This window comes from Mastigoproctus giganteus, chromosome 9 (genome assembly GCF_048544385.1).
Source record: "Mastigoproctus giganteus isolate SK-2022 chromosome 9, ASM4854438v1, whole genome shotgun sequence".
NCBI lineage: Eukaryota > Metazoa > Arthropoda > Arachnida > Uropygi > Thelyphonidae > Mastigoproctus > Mastigoproctus giganteus.
In genome coordinates, this window is record NC_143583.1 from 168,956,870 (window position 1) to 168,972,587 (window position 15,718).

The 15,718-nt window shown below is 36.8% G+C and overlaps 1 protein-coding gene across 1 annotated transcript in view; it reads right to left on the reverse strand.

Annotated features, from left to right (window-relative positions):
* The window catches only part of LOC150080880 (F-box/LRR-repeat protein 12-like), a 48,880-nt gene extending 37,424 nt beyond the window's left edge, over window positions 1–11,456 (reverse strand). The window contains exon 1 of the mRNA XM_090381975.1: window positions 11,362–11,456. The gene's annotated coding sequence lies outside the window, so the exon portion shown is untranslated. The remainder of the gene's footprint in view (window positions 1–11,361) is intronic.
* Window positions 11,457–15,718: the final 4,262 nt, after the last annotated feature.

Here is a 15,718-nt window from a genome sequence, read left to right on the forward strand (position 1 = left end):
TGATCCTGCAGTGCTTCTTTAACCAGTGCCTCCATTAATTTTCCTGGAACAGAAGTTAAGCTCACAGGTCTATAATTACTTGTGTCAGCCTTTGATCCTCCTTTGTGAATTGGGGTCACATTTTCACATTTCCAGTCTATGGGTACCTCCCATGAGTCCAAGGAAGCTCTCATAATTATGGCTAAGGGTTTGCTTACTTCCTTTGCTGCCTCCTTTAATATAACTGGATAGATCCCATCCACCCCGGGTGCCTTTCTTGTGTTTATCTTCAACAGTTTCTCCTCCACTTTACTCCCAGTTATTTCAAGATTCTGTAGCTTACTGCTAGAGTTGAATACACCTCTGGCATTACCCTCGCTGAATAACTCCTCATGTGTGAATGTCGATGCAAAATATTCATTTAGTTTGTTAGCTACCTGAGCAGGCTCATCAACAGTTGACCCATCAATATCAAGTGGACCAATCTGATTCATTCCCTTCCTTCTAGAGTTTACATAAGTAAAGAACTCTTTGCTGTTTTTCTTTGCATCCCTTGCCAAGGATTTCTCGTAATCTGCCTTCGCCTGCCTAACCTCCTTTGTAACTTGGTTGCATATCAACTTGTATCTATCATAGGTTTCTGTGTCATGTGTTAATTTGTAAGTATCCCATGCATTTTTCTTCTCTGCCATATGCCTCATTAGTTCATCTGACATCCATTTTGGCCTAAACCTTGAACAATATTTCTTAGTTGGTATGTAAAGCCTAGTAGCTTCCAAGATAAGTTCTTTGAATGCTTCCCATTTTGAATTTGCTGTTGGTAACGTCATCAGTTGGTCCCACTGTATAGAATTTAAATACTGTCTCAGTCCATCATAGTCGCCTTTACGGAAGCAATAACCCTTCCCTTTACCCCTAATGGTAGTTACCTCTTTGAGTAAATCCCACTTCAGCACACTGTGATCACTGCCACCTAGTGGTTCATTTATCTGCAGATTCTTAATGCATGAAGAATCACTGCTGATAATCAAATCCAGAGTATTACTCCCTCTAGTTGCCTCCCGAACATGCTGATGTAGAAAACAATCATCCAATAAATCCACAAAAGCCTTGCTAGTGTGTGAGTGACCAACCCACAAATTCCAGTCAATATCTGGAAATTAAAATCCCCCATTATAAGACTCTATTTCCCTGTACAGTTTCTTATTATACTCATCAGAGTCATTAGGCCTATAGCACACTCCTACTCTCAATTTTGATCTCCCAATGCTTATGTCACACCAAACTGAATCAACACTGCACTGTCCAGCGATGTCGACTGGCTTCATTTCCTTGGTTTTTATGTGTTTCTTAACTAATAGCATAACCCCTCCCCCCTTCCTATCCTGTCTATCCTTTCTGTAGACGTTGTACTCCCCAAATTGCAGTTCTGCATCCCTTATATCTGTGTGACACCACGTCTCTGATATCCCAACAATATCTGCCTTTGATGTTTTGAGCAATACCTCAAATTCATCAAATTTATTTACTAAACTCCTAGCATTGGTGTACACGCATGGCCTAGCATTGGTGTACACGTAATGCCCGATTGGACATCAATGATCATCAAGCCATATTGTTTTACGTGAAGAATGTGCCGGATTTAACTGGTGCTCAGGATCAGATACCGCACATTGTTCGGTTTTAATTGAAATCATTTGATTGGTCCATGTATGCAGCTTCTGTTCTTCGGGACTTTCCTTTGGATAAACAACAACAGATAGTCTGTGAATCTGCAATATATTTAGCTAATACTATAGAGGATTCAATAGTAAGAGCAGCATACAAGTCAGGTAGGAAGAAGGCTATTAAACTAAAATCCTGCCCATGGTGGACAAATGAACTGACTGTCCTACGACGGGCTGTATATCGGGCTAGGAGACAGTACCAGCAGCATCGGAATTGGGCTCCTTCTGAGGTAGCTAGATTGCATGACAATTATATATCTCTTAAAAATAATTACAAGAGAACCATGGTGACTCAGAAGAGAGAAACCTGGCAATTGTTTGTAGAAGAATCAGGGAGAAATGATCCTGGAGTTTTTTGTTATTTGTTGTTATTTGGTTTTTAGGAGAATTAGCAACTAAGGCCATATTGCTCCAGGATATGCGGTGGTCATTCCCTGACCTTTCCACATCCTCTGTATTTGGTGGTGACAGGCACAAACCCCGGTCTAATCAAGAAGCATGTGCTACGCACTGCTGCTCCTTCTCACCTGGCTACGGAGGCGCCTTTGATTTCATTAATTTCATGTGTGTCTTAACTAACAGCATAACCCCTCCTTCCTTCCTGTCCTGTCTATCCTTTCTGTACACATTGTACTCCCCAAGTTCCAATTCTGCACTGCTTATATCTGTGTGACACCACGTCTCTGATATCCCTACAATATCTGCCTTTGATCAAATTTGATATCTTAACCTGATCCTTGGGAGGACAATAACACCCAAAAGATATATCACAAACCAAATGTCATGGACGAAGTAAAAATAAAGGAGAGACACAGAAGAGTGAAAGCAAGAGCAAAAGAATAAAATCTCAGTATGAAGAAATAGAGACACCATTTGAAACTCAAGAGACCTGCGCAGGGCTACTCCTCCTGGGAGAGACCAAAGCAAAAATACTGCGGCCGACCATCTCTGACTTGATACAAACATGCCACAACAAAGTTCCTGAAAATGATGAAAACTGGAATGACATCAGAACTAGAGTGACATCTGGCTATCAAATCTCGCACCTACAAGATTTCTTAAAACCCTAATCCCTGGTGGGGGGAGAGACACACACTCCCTTCCCCCTTGCCAACCCTATTTCCCTCTGGTGAGGCATGGGCATGCCCCACTGAAAAATGGGGGGTCACATTCCCTATCGACCCCCTCTGCTTCCTATTTCACTCCCCAGCCTTTTGCCTCCACACCCAAATCTCTCATCTCACACAGCGATTAGCCCTACATCAAAATTCTTAGCCACACCAAAATTCTTGCCCGACCCAATTAGGCTTTATCAAAACCTTCAGCGTAAAATCCCAAACAATGCTCCTAAAGCAAAAACCCAAATTCGCAATAAAACATCCTCGCGACTATTTATTTTTCTAATTTTTATTTTATTTATTTTGGTCCTAGCCACTGAAATCCCAGGAAAGTAGGTGGCAGGATCTGCCAGAGTACTGATTCAATCACTGGTAACACCCGGCTGGCATCGGTAACGTCGGGCCCCACTAGGGGCCCGGCGGCTAATAGGCCGGATGAACAATGGGCACAACATACAACATATCCCACACTTTTAAATCTCTGGCTTGACCCGATACAGAGAACATACGCGGAGATGGGAGAAATCCCAGGAACCGTTAGACCCCCAACATACCAAATACCAAAAATAACTATAATAAACTTCATGGAGCATCTTGGTTCCATGAATGTGTGCTAAACAGCATATCTTCTGTCATTAAGCTTGAAACATTTGTAAATCTTGAATTGCAATATTTTTTGATCTTATTATCCAATATATATTTCAAAAATATTTCAATTTAAGATATAAGCAGTATGTGATGTGTTTAGAGAGAGAGAGAGAGAGAGAGAGGGATTAGAAGAGAGAGTAATCACTTACAGAGATATATAATCTTGTTTAGAAATCTGAGTATCATCAAAAATGTGCATGGGAGCAATATTCTTATTTGTGAGAAATAAGACAGGACTTAGTTTTAGAAGGATTGAAGTTAAATAAGCTTTCTTTGCTCCACTGGAAAATGAAATGAAAACATTTAAGGAGCAGATGATATATGTTCAGGAAGTTGCAGCTATTTCTGCAGGGCAAAGTTTGTGAAAGTGGAAGGTGGGATGTAGTGTGTTATCATCATATAAACTCTGGACAGGATTTCCAGTCAGTAGAAGGGCATTAATATAGCTAATACTAACAACACCATAGTATTAGCTGAGGTTAGAAGACAGAGAGCAATCTACCATCACCTGAACAAGCAATGAGAGAGAGAACTGGCTATCCAATCATAAAAATCATATCCAATCAGGCAGCTGTCCAAAAGTTACGAGCTTGTTTAGAAGACCCTTATGCCAAACACAATCTTAGAAATGTCAAGAGCAAATGCCTGACTTTCTCTAGACTTTTCTATTGAATTTGTCTGAAGTGAGTAATGTAAGCCAGAATATCAGCAGTGGATCAACACTGAGGGAATCCATATTAGCAATTGTTAATCAGATAAAAGGTTTCAAGATAGTTTATGAGTTAACAGCTGATGGATTTCTCCATTATTCTGGAAACCACTCAGTTTAATATAGGTGGCCAGACAACCAAGTTTTTTGCAATTTGTCCATGTGTCCCATTTTTTTTTTTTTTTTTTTTCAGAATAAATCAGTCCCAGTTTTCTGAACTTTTAAACTAGTGATGAAAAAAATCATTTATGTGTGAAAGTTCAATTCACAAAGAGCTGATTCTAAGAAAATGCTCAGTTCGAGTGCAAGCTGTGCCATCCTACAGAGGATGGCATGCTGTGCAATAGGCCTCTATTAGCTAAAAGAGTTTGGCTAAAGTTTCAGTTTTATGAACTCCAATATAGTTAGACTATCTGCATTGAAATCTCCATTGATCTAGCTCAAGGATGTGAAGCAATTGTGATTATTAGATTCTTGAACTTTGAAAATTTTGTTCTTTAGAAAATGCAAAAGGTAACAAATTACTGGTGTCTTCAAAAATTCAACATTTACGCTTATACCACACTGATCAATGGATATTAAATTTTTTTGGATTATTAGAGGCATTTTTTCTTGCAGAAGAAAATCTGCCAAAATTTACTCTAAATTTTTTTTGAATCTTCATTAAATGAACCCTGTTTCTATGTTCTGCATAATGTGCTTGGCACATTCAATAAACAAATAATAAAAATTGCATCATGAGTTATGTGCATCAAAAGATCAAAATGTCTGAAATTATGAACTGAAGAAAAGTTTCTTTCCCTAAGTGCTTGCAATATTCATGATCAAGAAAGCAAATCAATTAAAGATAAAACATTTGATATGTAATAAACAATATGTAAATACCTAGAAAATGTGCTGAAGAACTCAGTGAATTTAAATTGAACAAGATGTACAAAATATAAGTAAAAAAAAAATTATTGACATGGAATTTTGAATAAACAAAAACTTATAATTTAGTCAGTTTTCTTTACTTGAGTTTCATTTTAGAAGCACTGAAAGAGGGAAATGACTAAATAAGTTTTTTTAATAGGTTAAAATAATAATACTGCTGATACTATTGCACATAAAGGACTGCTATAAAAATTGAAGTAATGTGGCATTAAGGGAAAGTTGCTACTATGGATAAAGGCAAGTGGGAGAAAGAGTGGTTTCTAATGAGCTCTGCTCTTCTTGGACAAATGTTACTAGCAGAGTCCTCCAGGGTTCAGTATTGGGCTCGTTGTTTTCTATATTTATTAATGATATTGATGAAGTCATATCAGGTTTAATGTCTAGGTTTGCAGATAGAGAGGTTGGCAGGGTTAATCACAGTAATCAGGATATGCTACTGCAACATAATCTACACAAATTAAATAAGCTTGTTTCTTGCATCATTTCCCACTACTAATATTAATAACAATAAGTTCAATAAAAATTTACATAAAAAATTTACTCAAAATATAATTGGGTAAACCTTTGACTCCTGATTTATTTTATTGCCAATACTGTTCAATTATTCCTGAAATATATTAATGTTATTATTTTTACACTAATAATATTGATAAATTTCTGTGTCATGTTATTTTTTTTAATTGTCCTGGATTTTAGAATTTGTATTCATTTTTGTCTGAGTTGTAGTCATAAGCATCCAGTAACGCTAAGTTACAACAAAGAGATGATAACTGGAAAGAAAAGTTTTCACCTGGTTTAGGAATGACTGGATATAAGCAAATTTCCATAGAGAAGGGGGGGGTGGAACAATGGAATATGTAGCAGAGTGGTCAGGGGTTTAGCCTGTGACTATTAAATATGATTAACGTTTGTATTGATTGATTTATTGTAAACTCCAGTGACCTGGTGGTCGTCCCGGAGTATAAACATGAACATTTTTTATTTATTTATTTTTTAAATGATGTCACAAAAACAGGAGTAAAAAGTGGAACACAGCCTTTAACACCAGGTGGAGAAATGCTATCAGGACTAGGCATCAGGGTCCTTCGGGATTCCTCTGGTGTCCTTTGGTTGGAAGACCAAAGGGGACATTCATGAAATGTGTTCATTCAGAGAGGAGGACATTTACCAAGAGATCATCAGAGCAAGAGTGATAAGTCAGTTTTATCTTTTGATGACAATGCAACATAACCATTAGGTTGTAACACAGGTGGAAGTATGGATGGACAGAATTTGTTGCTATAGTTTTGGCTGAGACCAGAAAGTTTGACAACCATTTTAACAAGATTTAATTTAGCTACTCTCAGCCTTTTCAAAATTGACCTTACACTTATTAACTTGCTTTCAACTGTCAACCTTTAGTATAGGCAAAAAATGAAGTTAGAATCTGGAAAAGCTAATTACAATATACAATTCTCTTATCTTGGGCAGCTTTAGTACATTTAAGAGAAAAACAAAGTTTAGATAGGGGACAAGTGTTTACAATAGAATGAGGAGAAAAGGATTTTATCACTATAAGAATAACTTTACTGATACAATCTAAGTAAATATCAGTATCAGATGATTTAAAACAGGGGCGACCAACTTAATTTGTGATGCAATCTACTTTTTTTCTTCAAAATGTGCCGCGATCTACCATCTCAAGAATTTCATTGCACAATGGTTAAAAAAGTTAATCAACACATATTGAAAAATGTTGTTTATAAATTTTAAAATTAAATACAATTCAGAATTCTTATTTAAATTTTTAATTTATGCGAAGTTTGTGTCTTCATGTCATCTGCCAGTCTTTCAAAATCAGGGATATACCATGATAAAGCCATCAGTAAAGAATCTTCTGTATGCAAGTCCGTAAGAGAGTAGAGCAATTCTTCATTTGTTTCAAATACAAAAAGGCAGATTCACATAGACATGTGGAACCAAAACAGGAATTTAAAAGATCACTGCATTTTTTTTAAATTTGGGTATTTTTATCGGCAAACATATTTCCAAAAGTCGTCATCTAATGATCTGGTTTTTAGGAAGATATCGTTTCGCAATGTAATAATTTCATTTTCAAGTAATATTTTCTCCATGAGAAAAATCTCAGCGATTTTTTTCTGCAATTTGTTTTGTATCTAAGTCAAAATTAAATGGATAAGAAATATATTACCATGTCTTCAATTGTTTTAAAATCACTGAATCTGGTTTCAAAATCATCCACAACTTCCTCAATTTCAGAAACATATTTCTCACTATTAAATTCAAAAATAGGACATTTTTGCAAATGATCTTGCATATTTGCAAAATGATCGGAATTTTTTTTCCCTTTGAGATCCTTAGACATTGCCAAAAATTGATATTTAAACCCCAGGGGCTCTCATCTAGTGAGTATGGGCTTGGCACACCCAGGGTCCTGAGCTGGATATCATCATTATTCTCTTTCTTGGTGATTCCCTTCCCTTCTACTTCCGACTTTCATTCTCTTTCTTTCTTTCTTTCTCTCTCTCTCTCTCTCTCTCTCTCTCTCTCTCTCTCTCTCTCTCTCAGGGTAATTCGAAATGTTTTTTTTTTTTGGCTGGTACAGCGTAAGCTTCAGGCTTCCTTGCACTATATGGCTAATAATAATAATAATAATATGCAGAAATACTACTAATCAGTGCATTGAAGTGCCTTTCTAAATTTCCTTTTTTTGGGTATAGCCAAGGAAGCATTGCAAATCAAACAACAACATTTTTCTTTTATCATTACAAAAAAAGTATTCTAGATCCCACTCTTGATGAAAATTATATGTTCTGCTCTTTTTCGTAGTATTCATTTTAAATCAAAGGGTATTAAATTAAAGTATAAGTACTATCCAGTTATTAATATTAAGTAAGCTAGATAAGAATTTGACACATACACTGCTCTCCACAACGTAACTGCGTGCATTTTCACTAGACAAGCCTAGGGCTGCACAGTGACAAGAGTAGTCACGTGGTTCAATGGATTTGTAATAAGCATATATAGTGGGGCGCATAATAATAATAATATTTAGATTTTGACTAATCTGTTTTTATATATATTTAAAATTCGTCGTGATCGACCAAAATTAAAGCCGCGATCGACTTGTTGGCCACCCCTGATTTAAAACAATCCAACCAAGGAAAAGAACAGAAATCATACATAATATCCCATTTTGCATTTTTGTAATGCAAAATTACATAAGGCTGAGAATAAGGGGGGGGGGGAGACCCCCACTGGAAGACTATCACAAAGTTGTGATCTGAAGTATCTAGAGGACTACTAACATTAGCTGTGCACTTTGACAAGTTTTTGGTGAGGAAAAGATCAAGAATGTTGGTAGTTGGGGTATAATAGAAGACAAATAAAATATACATATGGTTCAAAAAATTTATATGGCATAAGAAACATTCACATGGTATAAGAAATTTATCATAATTAATAAAATTCCATTTTGCATTCAACAAAAAAAGTTAAAATTCATATTTTCTCTGAATTTACTATATATTTTTTCTATTTATTACATATTTTCTACAAAAAAAAAAAAAGAAACAGTGGATAATAGATGCAACCAATGAATGGTTAAAAAGGTTCTTTCCCTCCAACTTCCTTCAGATTTCAACTACATTGGAAACTGTAGGTGAAGTACTTTATTAGTAACAAGCATTTATCAAGAGAGGATCATATATCAGTCTTTCACTGCACTGGAAGTGTAGAATTTCTTATGTCATTTTATAGTAAAATAAAAAAGTAACTGCTGCAATGCACAGTAGCGTGCATAGTCAACATAGTCTGTCTCCATTTTCACTGCTTTTGATTACACTAATGATGACAAAACTACTGTGACAAGCCACAGTTGCAAGCAATTTAGTCAGGCCAATTACATCATTGAGTAACTGCCCTGATTAAATTATGATTATGTCACTACATTACCCTGATGTGCTTCTCTGTGGATTTTTAAGGACTAATGTTTGAACACTTTCAAACTTGTAAAATCCTTCTGAATGTACTTTAGGCAAAGAAAAATATACTTGACAAGTTCTTGCGACCAAAGTGAATTTTTGTACTGGCGATATTGTGAAGGCGGTTGTCAATGAAGAAAATACCAAGAAACATTTGACCCAATTATGTACCTATTTACAAATTGGAAATAAACATAATAATACCAACATGGGCGTTGAGTGCTTTATCATCTTCAAACAACACACTATCTATGCACCATGCTGTTCAAGGAATACCTTATGTGTAAAGAAATTTGAATTCAATAAAAGAATACTTGATTGCTGGCATAAACTTTCTCCTAGTGTTGTGGAAGTGAGCAGTGTGAATAAACATGGGAGAAGGTTTGAAAAATGATTGGCAGGAATGTGAAAGTGGGCAATTTTTTCTTTCTTTATTTGACTAGTGCTGTATAAACTGTTTCCTTGTAATACATTGCCAATACCAATACTGTTTTATGACTTTTGCAATATTTCAGCAATAAAATTATGCCCAAATATTTAATATATGTTTCCTAATCAATAAAACAAGGGTTTAGTTTTTCACATATTATAAAAAAATCTCTCAGATTATTTTTTTCTTTCCCTTTAAACCAATATAAATCTCGTGAAATAAACTACCCATAAGATGGCAACCCTAGTCCCAAAATGGGTGGGGGGTGGGGGGGGAGAATCCTTTATAGTGAACTCCTCCAGTTAGAAATGTACTTATGAAATTCTTATCTCACTACAAAAATAAATCATTGGCCCAAAGCTGCTGGTGGAGCAAAATGAAATTTTAAATTTATTACTTCCCTGGTTCTATCAAAGTGGCCAGTCACAAGCTTAGGCAAAGCCACTATATTGGGAGTTAGCACACTATGGTATAGGGCCCAAAGGCAGCACAGAAACCTCCCCAAATAACACCATGACATGATTACATTTCATCATTACAGTGGGACAGACACAAAAACTAAGAGAAGTTCCTTGTTTCTATTTAATTGTAAAATGAATCTTCTCATGTCACTGGGTAACTATTATTATTATTATTATTATTAGCCATATGGTGCAAGGAAGCCTGAGGCTTATGCTGAAATTTCTGAATTACCCTCAGGAGATCGAGAGTCAAAAGTAGAAGGGAATCACCAAGAAGGAGAAGAATGATGATATACAGCCATATTTGCATTGTGTATTATGTATCTTCAAGCATGTGTGTTAATAATTTGCAGATTGTGCAGGCTGATAAACCTAGAATGACTCATGGGGGAACCCTACTCTGCCTGTCTGAGATCAGGCAGGGAGAGTAGGGTTCCCCAATTCCCTTATAAATTCAACCAGCTGTTGATGGGAATCAAATATAGAATTATCAAAACAAGTGACAAAACTGCTATACCATCACAGAGGGCAATGCATCCCTAAATGAATTTCAAAAATAATTCAACATGCACCCAATTTAGAACACTGGAAGCTTTTAGTTCTGAACAAACAAATGCACTTAATTTAAAAAAAAAAATATATATATATATATTAATGGCACCACACACACAAGCGAACCCAGCATCCACTCTACCATACCAGAGTGAATTCAGCACACCACTTCTAAGTTTCTGACACCATAGGAGACGCTCTGTAAAGTACGGTTTGCCATATATATATCACTGCAACCTGGAACAAGACATATCACATACATAAAAGATTAACTTGTCTGCAAATACCTTTTGCGCTTGCATTATTAATGAATATTTCTTATTTTTCTGATCAGCAATCCTTTGAATTCTAAAAAAAAATTCGCATTCGCCATGGTAGTAGTTAATAAAAAGTACTAAAAATATCTAGTTTTATACTTCACCCCACAAGTATACTAAATTTTTGTATGCAATGCGAAATTTACGATTCTAAAAAAACGAAGAATGTGTAAACGAGTGACAATAAAATTGCATATAAGATGCTTCATATAAATATTCCACATTTTACTCTTATTAACAGTGGTTTAACAATAACTTCAAGTTTACATATTTCAGAAAGCTTTCTGGGCTGCTAAACTATAAACAAACCTGATAGGGTCAAAACTAGCATCCGAGAAAAATGAAAATAACGTGAACCCAAAACGTCATATTGATATATGCTAAACCTACCGAAATATGTTATCCATATATCTTCCCGTTCAGGATGGGAGGAAATTAGTAAAGATGCCTAATATTCCATTAGCATACGGCAACAAAACAAAAATAGATAAATAATAAACTGACCGCACACTTAGGGCGTCGCCATAAAGGATGTTGCGAGATTTGAAGAACAGCGGAAGATACGGCCAAAACGAACAACAAGCGGGATAGGAGGAGGAGGAGGACCACAGAGTCGTACTCTGCGAGGTGGACATTCAGGATTAATTATTGCTCTGTTACAAGTGTGTTAAAAGACAAGTCTACGAGGCGACAGTATATTGTCTGTAAATCGAGTATTGTGTAGTCGATTTTCCCGTTTGCTGGACAAAAAAAAAACCCCGTTTCCCAAAAAAAAAAAAAAAAAAAAGACAACATGCCGAAACCGACTAACTCAGCTACATTAGAAAAAAAAAAAACACCAAAATTCCTCGTGTCATTGACGAGATCCAAACACGGGAATTTTATCTCCTATTTTGGCAGGCCACTAATTATAACCAATGTGCTACTGCCAGGGCTGCTGTATCTCTCTATAAATAAAAAAAATAAGACACTGTCACTATTTATTTATTTAATTTTATAATTTTATTATTAATGAATGTTGTTCGCAACTTGCATTTTTTGTGGCAGCATACTTAATCTCGAAATGAAGTGTACTTATAAAATAAACGGTCTTCTTATGGATTGTTATTATTATTATTATTATTATTATTATTATTATTAGCCATATGGTGCTAGGAAGCCTAAAGCTTATGCTTTAGGCTTCCTAGCACCATATGGCTAAAGAAATTCCCGAGTTACCCTGAGAGAGAGAGTCAAAAGGAATCACCAAGAAAGAGAAGAATGATGATATCCAGCTCAGGACCCTGGGTGTGCCAAGCCCATACTCACCAGATGTGAGCCCCCGGGGTTAATTCACAGGATGCTATTGCCCACAAAGTAGTAAAAACAGATAGCTGACTTCAGGACTGCACTTACACTTATAGACTAAACAAGTTACAACTTAGGGGCCCGCATATCACCCCAGGGGCTCACATTTGGTGAATATGGGCTTGGCACATCAGGGTTCTGGGCTGGATATCATCATTCTCTTTCTTGTTGATTCCTTTCCACTTCTGGCACTCTCTTTCTCTCTCTATCTCTCTCTCTCTCTCAGGGTAACTCGGGAATTTTTATTTTGTTTTGGCTGGTGCAGCATAAGCCTCAGACTTCTTGCACCATATGGCTAATAATAATAATAATAATTACAAGGGGCCTCTCCCTCCATCTTAAAAAAAATCCTTTAAATATTGCCACAGGTGAACCGTAAACATCACACAAAAACCATGATTTTCGTTATGGTTTTGACTATCACAGTTCACTGCTAATCGGTTGTTACTTCAAACGGTTCACTTGCCATAACAACAGTAAACTTCAAAACGAGAACGTTGTGTGGCCTTTTGAGTTCAGATGCGTTGGTGCGCGCGTCGGCTACGCTGATTCCGTATACATTGAAAATAAATTTGATGAATTTGAAGTACTGATTAAGTCGTCGAATGCAGATTATTATAGGAACAACGGAGACGGGGAGTCACTCAGACATAATATTCAACCCAGAAGTTCACAGTGGTGAGTATGGGCTTCGCATATACCACCCAGGGTCCTGAACTGGATATCATCATCATCATCTCTCTCTCTCTCTCTCTCTCTCTCTCTCTCTCTCTCTCTCTCTCTCTCTCTCAGGGTAACTCGGGAATTTTTTTTTTGGCTGGTGCAGCATAAGTCTCAGGCTTCCATGCACCATATGGCTAATAATAATAGAAATAAGTGATGATGAATTTGAATATAGGCAGTACAATGTATCAAGGAAGGATAGACAGGACAGGCGGAGGGATTATGCTTAGTTAAGAAGATTACTAAATCTAAAGCAGTGTATCCAGTTGACTTGAGTGACCGGTGCAATATTCATTCAGTTTGGTGTGATATAAGCACGGGAAAACAAAATTGAAAGGAGTGTGTTAGAGGCATAATGACTGTGATGAATATACCAAACAGCTATACAGAGAAATAGAATGAGTCAACAAATCAGAATGACTCATAATGGGGGATATTAACTTTCCAGATATTGACTGCAATTTATGGATTGGTCACTCACACACACACTAGCACGACTTTTGTGGAGTTCTTGGATGATTGTTTTGCACAGCAGCATGTAAGAGAGGCAACAAGAGGAAGCAATACTCTTGATCTGGTTAACAGCAGCGATTCTTCATGCATTAAAAATCTGCAGGTAAAAGACCGACTGCAGGAACCACAGTAATGTGAAATTTAATTTAAGATATAACCACTGTCAATCGTAAAGGGAAAAGCTTTTGATTTCGTAACGGTGACTACAGCGGACTCAAACAGTTTTTAAATTGAGTGCAATGGGACCAACTGATGATGTTACCAACAGCAAATTCTAAATGGGAAGTATTCAGGGAAATAATCAAAGAAGCTACTAGGCTTTTCATACCAACAAAGAAATACTGTTCAAGGCTTAAACCTAAATGGATGTCAAATGAACAACTGAGACACGTGGCAGAGAATAAAATTGCATGAAATGCATATAAATTATCAGGTTATGCAGAAGCCTATGATAGATATAAATTAATCTGTAATCAACTCACAAAGGAGATCTGACAAGCTAAGGAAGATTATAAGAATTCTCTGGCAAAGGAAAACAGCAAACTTCGATGTTTATATTAACAGTAAAAGGAAGGGATTGTATCGCATTGGGCCACTTAATGACCATGGGTCAACTGTTGATGACTCTGTCCCCTGAGCAGAGTCATCAACAGTCGACCTCTTCAAATTCTGACGAGCAGCTAAATAACTTTCTAATAACTGAAAGGAAAGTGCAGCAGAAATTATTCAAGATGGATATAAAAAAGGCACCCGAGGTGGATAGAATTTATCCAATTATATTAAGGGAGGCAGCAAAGGAAGGTACAACTAAACTTTTAGCCATAATTATGAGAGCATCCTTTGTTTCAGGGAGGAGACCCTATGCACTGGAGAAGTGCGAATATATCCCCAATTCATAATGGGGGTTTAAAAGGCGACATGAGAAATTACAGACCTGTTAGCTTAATGTCTGTTCCAGGGAAAATGATGGAATCACTGGTTAAAGAAGTAATGCAGGACCATTTGGACAAGTATGCAATTATACTGCAATCATAGCATGGATTTGCAAGGAGCGGTCTTGTTTAAACAATCTGATAGATTAGAATAACGTTGGATGATGCAGTGACCAAGGAACTGGATGAAAATAAAATATTGATATCATATTAGCATCAGTAGATGCATATGAGGCAAGAAAGCAAGCTTATGTTTTTTTTAAACCTCCGTTTAAAAAAAAAAAAAAAACTGTCCCATGTCACCCCTCCTTTAGTTCCAAATACCTGTCCAGCCCAGCCTTAAATTTATTTAGGCTATCAACTTCCACAACAAAGGATGGAAGTCTGTTCCACCAATCAACCACCCGCTGGCTAAAGGCAAATTTTCGCATATCCATTCTACAACTGTCTTTCCTCAATTTGAATTATGCCCTATCAGGTGATTATTCTCAGCAAGAGGAAGAATCCCATCAGCATTGAGCATGCTCAAACCATTCAAGGCTTTATACACTTCAATCAGATCACCTTGCAGGTGCCTAGTCTCCAGACACTATGATCTGCAAAACTTAAGCCTTTCTTTGTAAGAGCAACCCTTTGTTCCATTCACTAATCTTGTTGCCCTTCTCTGTACTCGTTCCAGCAGCTCTACATCGTTCTTGAAATGAGGCCTCCAGACCTGTATACAGTACTCAAGCTGTGGCCTGACCATTGCCTTATACAAGGGGATAATCACCTCCTTATCCCTGCTAGAAAAATCCCTATATATCATTGACAAGACACCATGAGCTACTCTTGTAGACCGTCTGCACTGTTCAGAAAACTTCATATCTGCCTGCACAATTACCCCCAGGTCCTTTTCGTTCTCTACCACTGTCAGTGTAGTACCACAGAGTTGATACGTTACTCTAGGGTTACTGCTCCCATATGTAGTACTTTACATTTGTCAATATTAAACTTCATTTGCCACCTCTCAGCCCGTCTGCTCAACTTTTCTAGATCCTGTTGCAGCAGCAGCATACTGTCATTAGTGTCCTTAACAACCTTGCCAAACTTCGTGTCGTCTGCAAACTTGGACATTAAGCTTGATATACCATCATCAATATCATTTATAAATACAGAAAACAAGAATGGACTCAACACTGAACCCTTAACCCACAATAAATAATTTTGGTATCATATACTTGGATTTCAGGGAAGCTTTTTATACTGTTGCAGATAAAAGACTGCTGTACAAAGTGGAGCAGTGTGGCATTAAAGGCAAGTTGCTGCTATGGATAAAGGGATGGTTAAGTGGGAGAAAACAGAGA